The following is a 13,029-nucleotide window of genomic DNA, read 5'->3' on the forward strand; positions in this document are numbered from 1 at the left end:
GTGTGTGTGTGTGTGTGTGTGTGTGTGTGTGTGTGTGTGTGTGTATGTGTGTATGTGTGTGTGTGTAAGACCTGGGACCCTAGTGTGTGTGGGTTCGGGCAGATATGGGCAGGTGTAATACACTTAAGGTAAGCCTAGGGGTAAGAAGCTGTCACTACTGTCTGCCTGGGGCCTGTGAGAAGGTTTGCGAGAGGGAGAATATTGCCACAGGGTCATTGCCTGAAGATCGATAAAGTCTGGACCCCCCTGCACAATGCAGGAGGTTATCTGGCCTATGCTGATGTCTGTCACCCATTTCCCCACTTCTAGAACCTGATGTGCTCTAGACATTTTGCTCTACTTTTCTTTTTTTCTTACTCTCTTTCTTGATAGCCTTTTAAAGTCCGGAATAACTCTAGGGTTACAGAAAAGTTGTAAAAATAGTACAGCTTCCCCCTAATGTTAACATCTTATGTTACCATGGGATGTTTGTCCAAACTAAGAAGTTAACACTGGTACAGTACTATTAACTGAACAGATTTTATTCGGATTTCATCAGTTTTTCCACTCATGTCCATTTCCTGTTCCAGTATCCAATCCAAGATCTCACAGTGATTTAGTATCTTGCATTTCTTTTAATTCTCTGAATTCACTGGGCTCATGCTGGCCTGTTTGCCTTGGAGCCTGCCATTTTCTTTCTCACAGTAACTTTCCTGCTCACAGCAAATTCTTATTCATCCTGCAGTAACCTTTTTTTTGAGTCAAAAATAATGTGGGGAACTTGGTAGGAGTGGGATTTGGGTATCTGGCCCTTCACAATACTGAGTGGGGGAAAATGCCACTCCCCTTTCCATGCCCAGGATCTCATTTGACTCTCACTTGGGTTTTATATATCCTTCTTTACACAAATGCAAACAAATACTAATGCATATTACTATTCATTCCCCCTTCTCCCAGCCGTGGTTACTCAAGGTCCACAGGTGACTTTCATAGGACAGCATAGTTGGCCGGTGGCAGAGGGGGAACCTGAACCCAAGTCTCTGAGTTCCAGTTTCATCAGCTGGCTGCCTGGATCCTTCATGCGTGGCCTGTCTCTGCTGTCCTCGGTTGTCCAATCTGGGTATGCCTCGGTATAACACTTGGCACAGTGTGGTGGATGGTGGGCTTCCTGTGGGTTCTCACCTCCGTGCATATTTAAAGTGATTGTATCATCCTTGGCTTTGGGGACTTTCCTCAGGTTACTCCAGGCTATGTTGTGGCTGGTGTCCCCAACACCCATCAACCCACCTCTGCCCAACAGTCCAGGAAAGCCCCCAGGATGCCAGACCCCTGGGTTCCCTGACTCCGTGTACCACCTGGGGCTTTGGTGGACTTTTGGCACCGCCCCCCCCCCATCCTCTCACCCCCAAGTCGCCATTGCGTGGGGTGCTATCTCTCACCTACCACCTTTTGGGGATGTTTGGGAGGCTAACTTTCCATGAAGCATGAGGGGTGTATTTTCCTCTAAATTTAACTTGAGGTGATTTAACATCTGAAGTTTAACATTTAGATGATTGAAAAAGAAAGATATAAGAGTGGAGAGGGAGAAGTGTCCCTCTTAGAAATTGTTCTAGATTAGGATTTAGGAGTCATATCAACCTTAGGCAACATATGGGCCTGGTTGGGATCCTTATTGAACCAGATCAATTATTTAAAAGATTTTTTTAGGCAATTAAGGAAATTTAAATATTGACTATGAATCAGATGATGTTAAGGAAATACTGTCATTTTTTAAGTGGATGATGGTATTGTGGTATATTTTTGAAACACCCTATCTCTTAGAGATTCATCCTGAAGTTTTTAAGCCTAGAATGATCTGGTGTCTGGGACTTTCTTTAAACTTCTCAGCCCCTTCCCGAAAAGTGGGGAGGCAAAAGAAATACAAATGGCAAAATGGTGGTCATTGTTGATGCACGGTGAAGGTACATGGGATTCATTATACTACTCTCTGTACTTTTGTGTGTATTTGAACACTTCCATAATGACAAATCTTCATCCAACCTCCTATCCCCTATCAGTCTACCCCCCCTCCCAGCAACCAGTGCTGGTTTCTATGCGAGGTTCTTTATGCAAATACTAATACATATTATTCCTCACTCCCTTTCCCCACCATTTTTTAGCACCTTTTGCTACTGGTGCATTTGCCTTTTTCCATCTTGATTATGTGCAGTGGGCAGAATAATGCCTCCCCCAAATGTCCACATTCTAGTCCCTAGAACCTGTGCATATGTTACTTTACATGGCAAAGGGGACTTTGCAGATATGATTAAGATACGGACGATTATCCTGAATTATACAGATGGACCCAGTCTCAGCACATGTATCCTTAAAATCAGTGTTGTGGTCCTGGCTATGGTTAGAGGGAGAGGTGATAAAAGGTCAGAAAGACAGGACAGTGCTGGCTTGAAAGCTAGAGGAAAGGAGCCACAAGCCAAGGAATGAGGACAGTCTCTAGCAGCTGGAAAAGGCCAAGAAACGAATTTTTCTTCCCTAAAGCCTCCGGAACTAGGAACACAGCCCTGCGGGCACCTGGTTTTAGCGCGATGAGAGCCACGTGTCAGACTTCTGAGCTCTAGAAAGGCAGTATGATAAATGTGTGTTTAAGTTTATGGTAATTTGTTACAGCAGCAATGGAAAGGTGCTGCCTTCCATCTTGGAGATACTTCTGTATCAGAATAGAGATTGTGCAGCACTGGTTTCCCAGGTTATATACACTGGCTCTGAAGTCTGACAGATCTGGGCTGGAGTCTCAGCTTTGCCGCATACAAGCTGTGCGGTTTCAGGCAAGTTACATCATGTCTCTGAGACTGTCTGCTTATCTGTAAAAAAGGGAGTAATAAAAGCACCTGTCTCATAGGGTTGTTTGGAGGGTTAAATCATACAGCCCATGCAAACAATGAGCACAGTGCCTGACAATAGTAAATGCACATAAAAGGACAGCTGTCAAAGTATGGAAAGAGCCGTAATGTCCATCGAGATGGAAGAATGGATAAAGACGATGTGATATATATATATATATATATATATATATATATATGACATACATATGTGATATGTATATATATCACATACGTATATGTATATACACATATATACACACGTATATATATATACATATACACATGTATATATATACATGTATATATATTCACACAGTGGGTACAATGGAATATTACTTGGCAGTCAAAAAGAATGAAATCTTGCCATTTGCAACTATGTAGATGGAACTAGAAGGTATTATGCCAAGATTAGTCAGTCAGAGAAAGACAGATATCATATGACTTCACTCATATGAGGACTTTAAGATACAAAACAGATGAACATAAGGGAAAGGAAGCAAAAGTAATATAAAAATAAGGAGGAGGACAAAACATAAGAGCCTTATTTATTTATTTTTTTAAATTTTTAATCTTTATTCATTTTTGAGAGAGAAACAGAGTGTGAGCAGGGAAGGAGCAAAAACAGAGGGAGACACAGAATCCAAAGCAGGCTCCAGGCCCTGAGTCATCGGCACAGAGCCTGATGCGGGGCTCAAACCCACAAACCGTGAGATCATGACCTGAGCTGAAGTCCGATGCTCAACCGACTGAGCCACCCAGGCGCCCCGAGACTTTTAAATACAGAGAACAAACAGGCTTGCTGGAGAGGTTGGGTTGGGGGATGGGCTAAATGGGTAAGGGGCATTAAGGAAGACACTTGTTGGGATGAGCACTGGGTGTTATACATAGGGGATGAGCCACTGGAATCTACTCCTGAAATCATTATTGCACTATATGCTAACTAACTTGGATGTAAATTAAAAAAAAAAAAAAATAATAATAATAAATTAATTTAAACAAAAAGGCCAGCTGTTAGTAATACTATTAACATAATTACCATAACAAGGATCTTTCCCTGGGTGCTCCAGGGATAGCTCCAAAGCAGCATCTGAGAGAGGGTGGCCATCACTGATCTCCTATTTTTTCCCAAGTTGAGGCTCCCTCCTTCCCACACGAAGGGCGTGTCAAGGGCCAGTGGATCCTGGCAGGCTCCCATGCTGCTCCCACATGGCGTAGCTTCTCTGAGTGATGGGGACCTCCAGGATCCCTCTCCGTACCTGTGCGAGCTCACCTCCTGCTTGGGCTGGCAGTCTCCTATGGGTCTTTGTGGTTATTGGAAAGGTTTTCACCCTCCCTGTGACCCCTGTCCATGTTCTGCCTTCTGGCCACCACATGGAATGAGTTTGCTTTCCCTTCCACACGGCAATCCTTCTGCTTTTTATTTTTATTTTTTTTATTTTTTATTTTTTTTTCAATGTTTATTTATTTTTGGGACAGAGAGAGACAGAGCATGAACGGGGGAGGGGCAGAGAGAGGGAGACACAGAATCGGAAACAGGCTCCAGGCTCTGAGCCATCAGCCCAGAGCCTGACGCGGGGCTCGAACTCACGGACCGCGAGATCGTGACCTGGCTGAAGTCGGACGCTTAACCGACTGCGCCACCCAGGCGCCCCTCCTTCTGCTTTTTAGATGAGTGTGGAGTGGGAGAAGGAGTGTCCTAGGCTGGGGGCAGGGATGGGGGCACTTATTTGCTGAATGGCCCTGGGATTATGTGAGCCTTTTCTGTTTCCATCATCTGTAGAAAAGGAACAAAAATATCTATGTTTCAGCATCCTTGTGGGACCCTATGGAAAATATCCCCCACACAGTAAATTCAGCTTCCGTTCTCTCCCACTCCAGGCCACACCTTAACTGCTCCTTGGGGAGGAGGTTTGAAGTCTGCCCCGCCCCCTCTGGCTACTGGGGAGTACAGGGCCCTGACCTAGAGCCGGCCTCCAGGGATCCATAACCACTTGGAATCTTCTGCTACGGGATAGTCTTTGCTGTCAACCCTTCCCCGCCCCACCTTGGGCCTTATCTCTGCTTGGCTTCCAGGCAGGAACAGCCTTGTCCTCTTTGGGGTTTGGGGAAGCACTGTCCTCTCACTGCTGAAGATGGAGCCCCCCCCCCCCCCCCCCAGCTCTCCCCTGCTTCTCTGGCCTCACTGTGCCTGATGATGGGCTAAAACTCCTCTCCCTGCCACACAATCCCACAGATGCTAATGCTTTTACTCGGCATGGAAATACTTCCTTATTTTTAGCTCTGGCCCTGGTCCATCCCTCTGCACCCCTCTCTTTGTTAACTTGTCCAGATCTGCAAGTTGTTTTCCCAAATTTGTAGAGTCACAAGAATGCACTCTGGTCACAACACTTACAGGGGCTGTGCCCACACTTCTCCCAGTCACCTTGTTTACTTGTACACATCTGTTTCTGCCATATACATCCTCAAAAGTGTCTCCCCAGCTTCTTCCTCAATTCCTGTACCTGCCCTGTCCCTCCCTCCAGCAGAGAGGAACAGTCCCAGGAAAACCAGAAGCTGGAGGGGTCAAGGGAAGATGGTGAGAGGGAGACATCATTTCCTTCCTGGCCCCAAGAGGCCAGCTGGGGAGGGTGTTATATACCGTCCTGTGCATGCACACGCATGCGTACACACACACACACACACACACACACACACACACACACTGTGTCCTGCCTTCTGTGGCGGGTGGGGGGATGGCTGTGGCTGGATTAGCCAGCTTTCCGAGGCAAAAGTGGTTAACCCAGAAATTACTGTGCTTTCCCTCCCAATTTAAATTTAAGATGAACAAACAAACAACCGCCGTTGGAACAAAGAGTCTTAAACTAACATTGACACAGAAAACCAGGCTTCTAAATTGAGACATGCAGTGTTTCCCCAAGCCTGGCAGTCCAGGTTCCTCTCTCTTGAGGCAAGCTGGGTTCCACATATTTAGCATGAATTCCACCTCTGGGGCTTGCTCTGCTCCCAAACTGAGACTGGAAGTTCCCTGAGGGCATGGGACATTTTGTTCGCCTTCCTTTTGTATCCTCAGGTCCTCAGGGTGAAGCCCAATTCCTTAGGGCCCGCAGTATATGGTGCACCTTTCCCAACACATACACCCTGGACTCTCCACTGTTCCTGAAATCAACAGGCACACTCCCCCTTTGGCCTGGGCACTCAGTGTTTCACCAGAATCCCTCCTTCTTCTGGGCCTCTGCTCTGAAGCACCCCTATTGGATAGCTTCTCAGCTTTACCAGTGACACAACCCAGCCCAGCCCAGCTCAGTCACCCATTCCCTGTCCTCCTCCCCTGCTTTGTTCCTCCATCACCCTTAATCACCACCTGAAGCACATTGGTTTGTTTTGCCTGTCTCCTTCCACTTGAATGTAAACTTCACAGGGACAATGGCAGTCCTTTTATTTGCTGCTCTATCTCTGGGGCCTAGACCAGGCCTTCAGTGGGTGTTAGTACATAGCTGTTGAAAAGGGAGTGCTTCATATATGTGGATGGATGTGGCTTGCAGTGGATGCTTCTCAGCCGGGACAGCTGGGCCCCTGGATAAGGACCTCGTCAAGAGAGAAAGGGGCCTGCTTGGCCTCCCTCTGAGGGCTAAGTGGCCACCCACTGTCCAGGCAGAACACAGAGTGGGGAGGGCTGGTGTGTGGGACTAGGCCTAGTCAGAGGTGAGGTGTCCCTGGCTCAGCAGCCAGCCATTCCTGCCCGTCCCTTCCTGTGCAGTGAGTAAGCCAGGTTGAGGAAATGAGCCAGGAAAGTGGCCCCAGTCAGGAATACAGCGGGGTTAGGGGTCAACAAAACAAGAACTCGCACCCCTCCCACTTTGCCCATCAGAGGCGCCTTTTCTGTACCTCCCATCTCTGTTTTGGTCAGTGTCTTTCTGGGTTGAATCGTGCCCCCCACTCCCGAATTCATATGTTGAGGTCCCCACCGCCGTGTACCTCAGAATATGACTGCAACTGGAAATCACGTCACTGCAGATATAATCAGTCAAGTTAAAATAAGATTACACTGGGCTAGAGTGGGCCCCTAATCCAATATGATTCTGTCCTTATAAAAAGAATGCCACGCAGACAGGGATGGATTTTGGAGACGTGATGCTAAATGCAATTAGCCAGGCACAAAAGGACAAATATTGTACGGTTCCCCTTCTGAGGTACCTAGAATACTCAAACTCCTGAAGACAGAAGAGAGAGCAGTGGCTACCAGGGGCTAGGGTAATGGGGGATGGGGACAGAGTTTCAGTTTGGGAAGATGCAGAAGTTCTGGAGATGGATGGCGGTGATGATTGCCCAATGTTGTGAATGTGCTTCATGCCACTGAACTCTTAGGCTTCAAAATGGTTGAAATGGTAAATTGTTTCGTTATGTATATTTTACACACACACACACACACACACACACACACACACACACACACACTCACAAAGGCCCTGTGAAGAGAAAGAGACACAGACAAAGGGAAGACATTGTGAAGACAGGGAGAACACCATTGACAAGCCAAGGAACACCCACAAGGGGGACTGCAAACCCACAGAGGTAGGGGAGAGGCATGAAATGCTGTCCCTCACAGCCTCAGCAGGAACCAACCCTGTCCCCCTTGTCTCAGACCTCTGGCCCCTGGGGCCATGAGACCATACATTCTCATTGTTTACCCCCGAGTCTGCAGTAGGTTCCGGCAGCCCCAGGAAATGGATATAATACCTCTCCTGGTGGTAACGCTTCCTGCCAGGGTCCCTTGATTTCTGGAATTCAGACTCACAGAGAGAAGAGCTGGTTTGTGAGGATTCTTCTGCTTCTGCCTTTCTTTCATTCCATTTGTTCTCTTGGTTGCTCCTTCCCTCCACTGCCTCCTCCCCCTTCTCTACGGTCCCATCACAATATAGGAACAATTACTTGTTCAGTGTCTATCTCCCCCTCTAGACTGTGGGTCCAGGAAGCCAGGGACCTTTTGTGCTCATTCACTGCCGTGTCCTCAGTGCCTGGCCCTTTGGAGCACTGGGTACACATTGTAAATGAATGAGCACTGTAAGAAGGGGAAAGAATGAGTCTTGCCATGACTGCCCTCTACCCCTACACCCTGGTTCAGTCAGACGTGTGTTGATAAAATGTGCTTATAATGGCAGAGGCAGTAGAATCCCCCTCCTGACCATGCCAGCTGATTGGGATCTCTCCTGGGTGGGTTAGTTGCTACTGCAGAAAGTCCCAGGGGCAGGGCAAGGGCCTGGTGGACAAAGCTGTTTCCTTAGGTCTGCCCAATTCACACCTAGCACTTGTCCAGTAAAAGAAGGGCTAAGGAAGAAGCTGGCCCATATTATGTCAGGCAGAGCCTGGAACCGGATTGGAGAAGAGTCCTGGGTGGATATTGGAGTATGCATTCCTCTTTCTCTTTCTTACTCCTGACCCACTCTGCTTCTCTGTTGTGGGAGCAAAAAAATAGGAGTGGGGGTGAGAAGTAGAAAGAAATAAAAGTCCTCTCCTCATCTTTTATTTTTATTCATAGATTCGATGACTATTTATCGACTGACCATGTGCCTGATACTGTGTTTATGCCAAGGATGGAGAGGTGAATAGACTCGTTCCCCAACCTCAAGGAGCTCACAACCTGAACAGGGTGATAGACAGGCAAACTGTCCCAGAATAAGGTCACAGCTGCTTTGATGGAGGCTATGTAGGTGGCTGTGGGAGCAGAGGAGATCTGAGTGTGGGACTTAGTGAAGGCTGCATCAAGGAGGTGCCCTCAGAGAAAGGACTTGATGGATGAATAGGAGTTTGACATATAAGGAAGAGGAGACGGTGGGGAACGGGGAAAGCGTAATATAAGCAGAGAGCATAGCACCTGGCAAGGTGGGAAGTCACAAAAGGGCTATGTAGATCTGGGGTGACGGACGTGGGCATGGAGGTGGTGAGAGGTTGTAGGGAGATGGTGTGGCCAGAGTGCCTGCTGGCCTGGACTCACCAACTTGGGCGTGCTCCTGAGAGTGAGAGGGAGTGAATCTAGGCCTCGTGTGTGCGCTGGTTATTTTCTCTTTGTTCTCCTTCCTGCTAGCCCATCCACTCACTTCTCACCTTCTCCAAACACTGCTTCACCCAGGCTCCCTGGCCCCCTGGTTGGAGGACAGGAAGAGAGATAGGTTGGGGTATTTATCCCCCGGTTCCCTTGTCACACTCCAAGCAGTGGCTGCATCCCTCTGTGGCCATAGCTCTGGCTTTCCTTGGCTTCAGTAGCATGGTTTCTCTCTGCCTCTCAGGCCTAGGGAGGGGGAGGCTTTCTGCTGCCCACAGCTAATCCCCAGAGGCATCCCCACCCCTGTCCATTCACTTAATCCTGCATTAAACTCTCTTTAGAAAACCCCTCTGAGAGTTCCTCTGCTTCCCCCCAGCAGCCTGCCTGATGCAGTAGGGGTGTGGCTTAGTCAGCATTTGGTGGGCAAAATAGCCCTGGTGAGGAGGTAGACAGGTGGGGAGGGACGGAGCCAGGAATGCTAGTTAAGACACTTTTAAAGTCCAGGTAAGTGGGGGAACCTGGGTGGCTCAGTCAGTTAAGCATCTGACTGGCTCAGGTCATGACCTTGGGTTCGCGGGTTCAAGCCCCACAGCGGGCTCTTTGCTCTGGCAGAGCCCGCTTCAAATCCTCTGCCTCCCTCTCTCTCTGCCCCTCCCCTGTTGGTGCTCTCTCTCTCTCTCTCAAAACGAATAAAAATAAACTTAAAAACTTAAATAAAGTCCAGGTGAGAGACGATGGGCTGGCATTGACCCAGTGATGATGGGATGGACAGGAGGGACCAGAGCTGGGAAGCATTTCTGAATTAGAACTGTCACGTTTTGGTGACTTACTGGGTAGATGGGGGAGGTGAGCGGAAGCGAAAGATGGACCCCCAGGATCTGCTTGGAAGACCGAAAATATCGGTTCACAATTGCTGCCCAATAAGCCGTTAAATCTATTTCCAATCCAAATTTGGGACTGTTTAGTTTTTGCTTAACCTCTCCTATCTTGAAAACACTTAAGTACCCTTGGAGGCTGTGGTTTAGATACCAATAGGGCAAAATTGTTATCCAACAGGAGGCTGTTCAAAGAACCAGAGACAAAGCCACTGAATCAGAGACAAAGACAAGGTGGATGACGGAGTTTAATTCATTTTCATTTTCACACGTGCGCATCTCAGGCCACTGAGCATCCATTCACCCTTTGGGTAAAAAAGCACCTCACACGCCCTTTAAGAACCTCCCCTTCCTTCCCCCCACCCCTGCTCCCCATTCTGGCACTTATACTTTGGGTGGGATTGATCCCACTCTACGAGTCAGCCCGACTGGCCCAAACCAGTTTGTCTTCCAGGCTTGGGAGGGGCCTGGGCTCCAACCAGAGCCAATGAGACTTTCTGGAAGAGAGGTGGGGGCTCCTCCCCCACAGGCTTGAATCTGGAAGCGTGGACATGGAAACCACTGTCTCCATTTTTGCCATCGGAGGTGGCCTGAGAAGACACCAGCTCAGGGAGCAGATCAAAGACGAGCCGAGACGTGGAAAGGAACCAGGGTTTTGTGGTAGCGTAAACCTCGGTCAGGCGACACCAGAAGCGGCTCAGCCCGTCTGCTGGACTTTTCAGTTCTGTGAGCTCGTATTTGGTTTCTGCCTTTTTCTTTTTTTCTTTGGTCACTTGCAGCTGAGAGAGCCCTAGACGAAACAGCAGATGTCATCAAATTGTGTCTTAGATTCTAGTTTTTTAGAGACAGTGCTTCGTGGAAAGTGTAATGGGATTTGGTGAGAACATCACAGTTCCCCACTTAGGCTAGCTCCTTCCATCGCAGGTCTGTGTGTGTGAAACAGTGCCAGGAACGCCTGCCTATTTTGAAGGAAAAGTAAGAAAAAGAAAAACTGTAAGGTGTTTTCAGATTTTCATTACTGTTATTTTTATGCGCTCCTTGTGGGTAGGAACTAGAGTGTTTTTTGTTTTTTGTATACCACAGAGACCGCTAAAGTGCCTCACACAAAGCAGGTGGTCAATAAAACTAGAGCTCTGTTTGAATCAAATTGAATGTTCTTCCTGCTTATTCTGTCCAAACTACAGAGGAGGAGAATGGAGTCCCAGAGAGACGAATGATCAAGCCATACGCCAGGAACAGACTTGGGAATCCTGTTGCTGAACTCAGCTGAGGTCAGAAACCTCAGTGAAGCTCCATCCCTTTGAGATGATGAGGTGACACTTGAGTCGTCCGGTTGCATTGAAAGGGCGGGCCTACGCCGGCCAACTCCATCTTGTTCTGTGTCCTTCACCTTGACCACGCCTCCTCCCCTTGAATAACCACCCCCCCCCCCCAACAGGACTCGGACCCTTCCCCAGCCAATCGGCTGAGGCCACAGCCATTACCTCACCAAGTGCCCCTAGGCCCCAATAAAACCTTTGTCCTTTTGATACTCGCTCTCTCTCCCCGGTATTTCACCGCTGCGTCGGTGCAAGTAGGGGATTGAGCTCGAGCTAGCTCGAATAAAGGCTCTTTTGTTTTTACATCGGACTCGGCTCCCTGGTGGTATTTGGGGATCACGAATTCTGGGCATAACACCATGGCCTCTGTCACTAGCCTGTGGGGTAACTTTGGAGGAATCCCTTTCAGCCTTCTGGGCCCAGGTTCCTCATCATTTGAATGGGGTTAGTCCTCACCTGTAAGCCTCAGTGGGCAAATTGACAGGCCACACCCCCTTGCCCCCCCAAGGTGAGATAAGTGTGATATTCCTGGCTGCCCAAGGACAAAGAAAAGGGGAAAAACAAATGGTTAACTGATCAAGATCATAGTCCCACGGGACCCGAGTCTCCATCTATTGACAAATATCTTAGTAAATCACAAGAAAAAGGCAATCTCAATAGCTTAATCTCCAGAAACCTATAGACTCCTTCTCCTGGAGCCCCACCATCACCCCTCCATAGTGATGTGGGAAAAGAAGGCAGAAGGAAATGGCAGATAGAACTAAATGTTCTTATAACCTGCAGTCCATTGACAAATACTTGAGGCTGGCAGAGTAAAAAGTTTCTCCAGGAACTCCCAACGGTCTGAATGCTAATGCTTTGCTAGAGGGAAAAACAATGTTAGCCTGACAATAGCTAGGCCTCCACTATCCTGGGAATCTTCTTTAGCATATGAAAATCTCCCTGGAAACTACCCCTGGACTTTATGCCTCCTAACCCCTAACCCCGCAGGATAAAACCAGTCTCTCCTCATGGTCCCCTGGGCAGCTCTTTCTGTCCGCTGGTACTGTCCCCGTGCTTTAATAAAATCACCTTTTTGCACCAAAGATGGCTTCAAGAATACTTTCTTGGCCATCGGCTCCGGACCCCGCGAACCCCACTGTCACCCCAAAACCTCATCACAAAGGTCTTTTTCAGCAGGTGCTGCATGAGGAAGAAAGCCATGTGCTGGGCGGCCCTCCAAGTGCCCTCGTCCACACGATTTCCTGTGCTTTTTCCCAGGCTGTGAGAGATTTCTCTCAGTGACAGGGAGAAAGCTGAGGCACTGAGAAGTTGAGTTTCCTGCTGAAGGCCATCCAGCTAATAAGAGACACGGCAGAATTCACACCCACTATTGTGACTTTCAGTTCAGGCCTGGCACAGGCCTCTGTGCCACCTGTTGGGAAAGCCAGTGCCCCTAGGGACTTGCTCACAGATGGTGCTCCATAAATGCTGAGGGGTAGGCTCAGAGGAAGCCGGCTTGTCCCAAGGCCAAGACCGGTGCTGGTCTGGCCACTCTGCAGATGGCCTTGCTGAGGCCTGGCTGGTGGGGGCGCTGGAGGCCCAGGTTACCCAGTGGTTTATTTGGGAGGTGGGTGCTGTGTTTCTGACGGAGGTGGGGTTGCTTCAGCAGGACTTGGTGAACAGCCTCTCTCAGGGACCAAGGGAGGCACGGCTCAGACGCTGGGCTGGGCGGTGAATAGCTCTTCCGGCCATTGTACTCACCAGTGCCCCGGGTCATGAACACAGAGGCCAGGATGCCTTTGTAGAAGTCACAGCAACACCCTGTACTTCCCCCCGCATTCCAAGGAGGCTCCTGAGTTTGGTCACTTATGGGAGGTCTTCCAGACACCCCCTTCCTCTTCCTCTCCTGGACGCCATCCTTTTCGGGACCCAACGACAACTCTTCATGGTGTGAT

At 48.7% G+C, this 13,029-nt stretch overlaps 1 long non-coding RNA gene across 1 annotated transcript in view; it reads left to right on the forward strand.

The window, feature by feature from the left end:
* LOC121021989 (uncharacterized) overlaps positions 1 to 11,200 on the forward strand; it is an 11,996-nt gene extending 796 nt beyond the window's left edge. Inside the window, exons 2-3 of the long non-coding RNA XR_005786767.1 lie at positions 937 to 1,099; positions 10,958 to 11,200. This is a non-coding gene — a long non-coding RNA (uncharacterized LOC121021989). The remainder of the gene's footprint in view (positions 1 to 936; positions 1,100 to 10,957) is intronic.
* Positions 11,201 to 13,029: the final 1,829 nt, after the last annotated feature.

Source organism: Herpailurus yagouaroundi, unplaced genomic scaffold, assembly GCF_014898765.1.
Source record: "Herpailurus yagouaroundi ecotype Mexico unplaced genomic scaffold, PumYag 355, whole genome shotgun sequence".
Classification (NCBI taxonomy): Eukaryota; Metazoa; Chordata; class Mammalia; order Carnivora; family Felidae; genus Herpailurus; species Herpailurus yagouaroundi.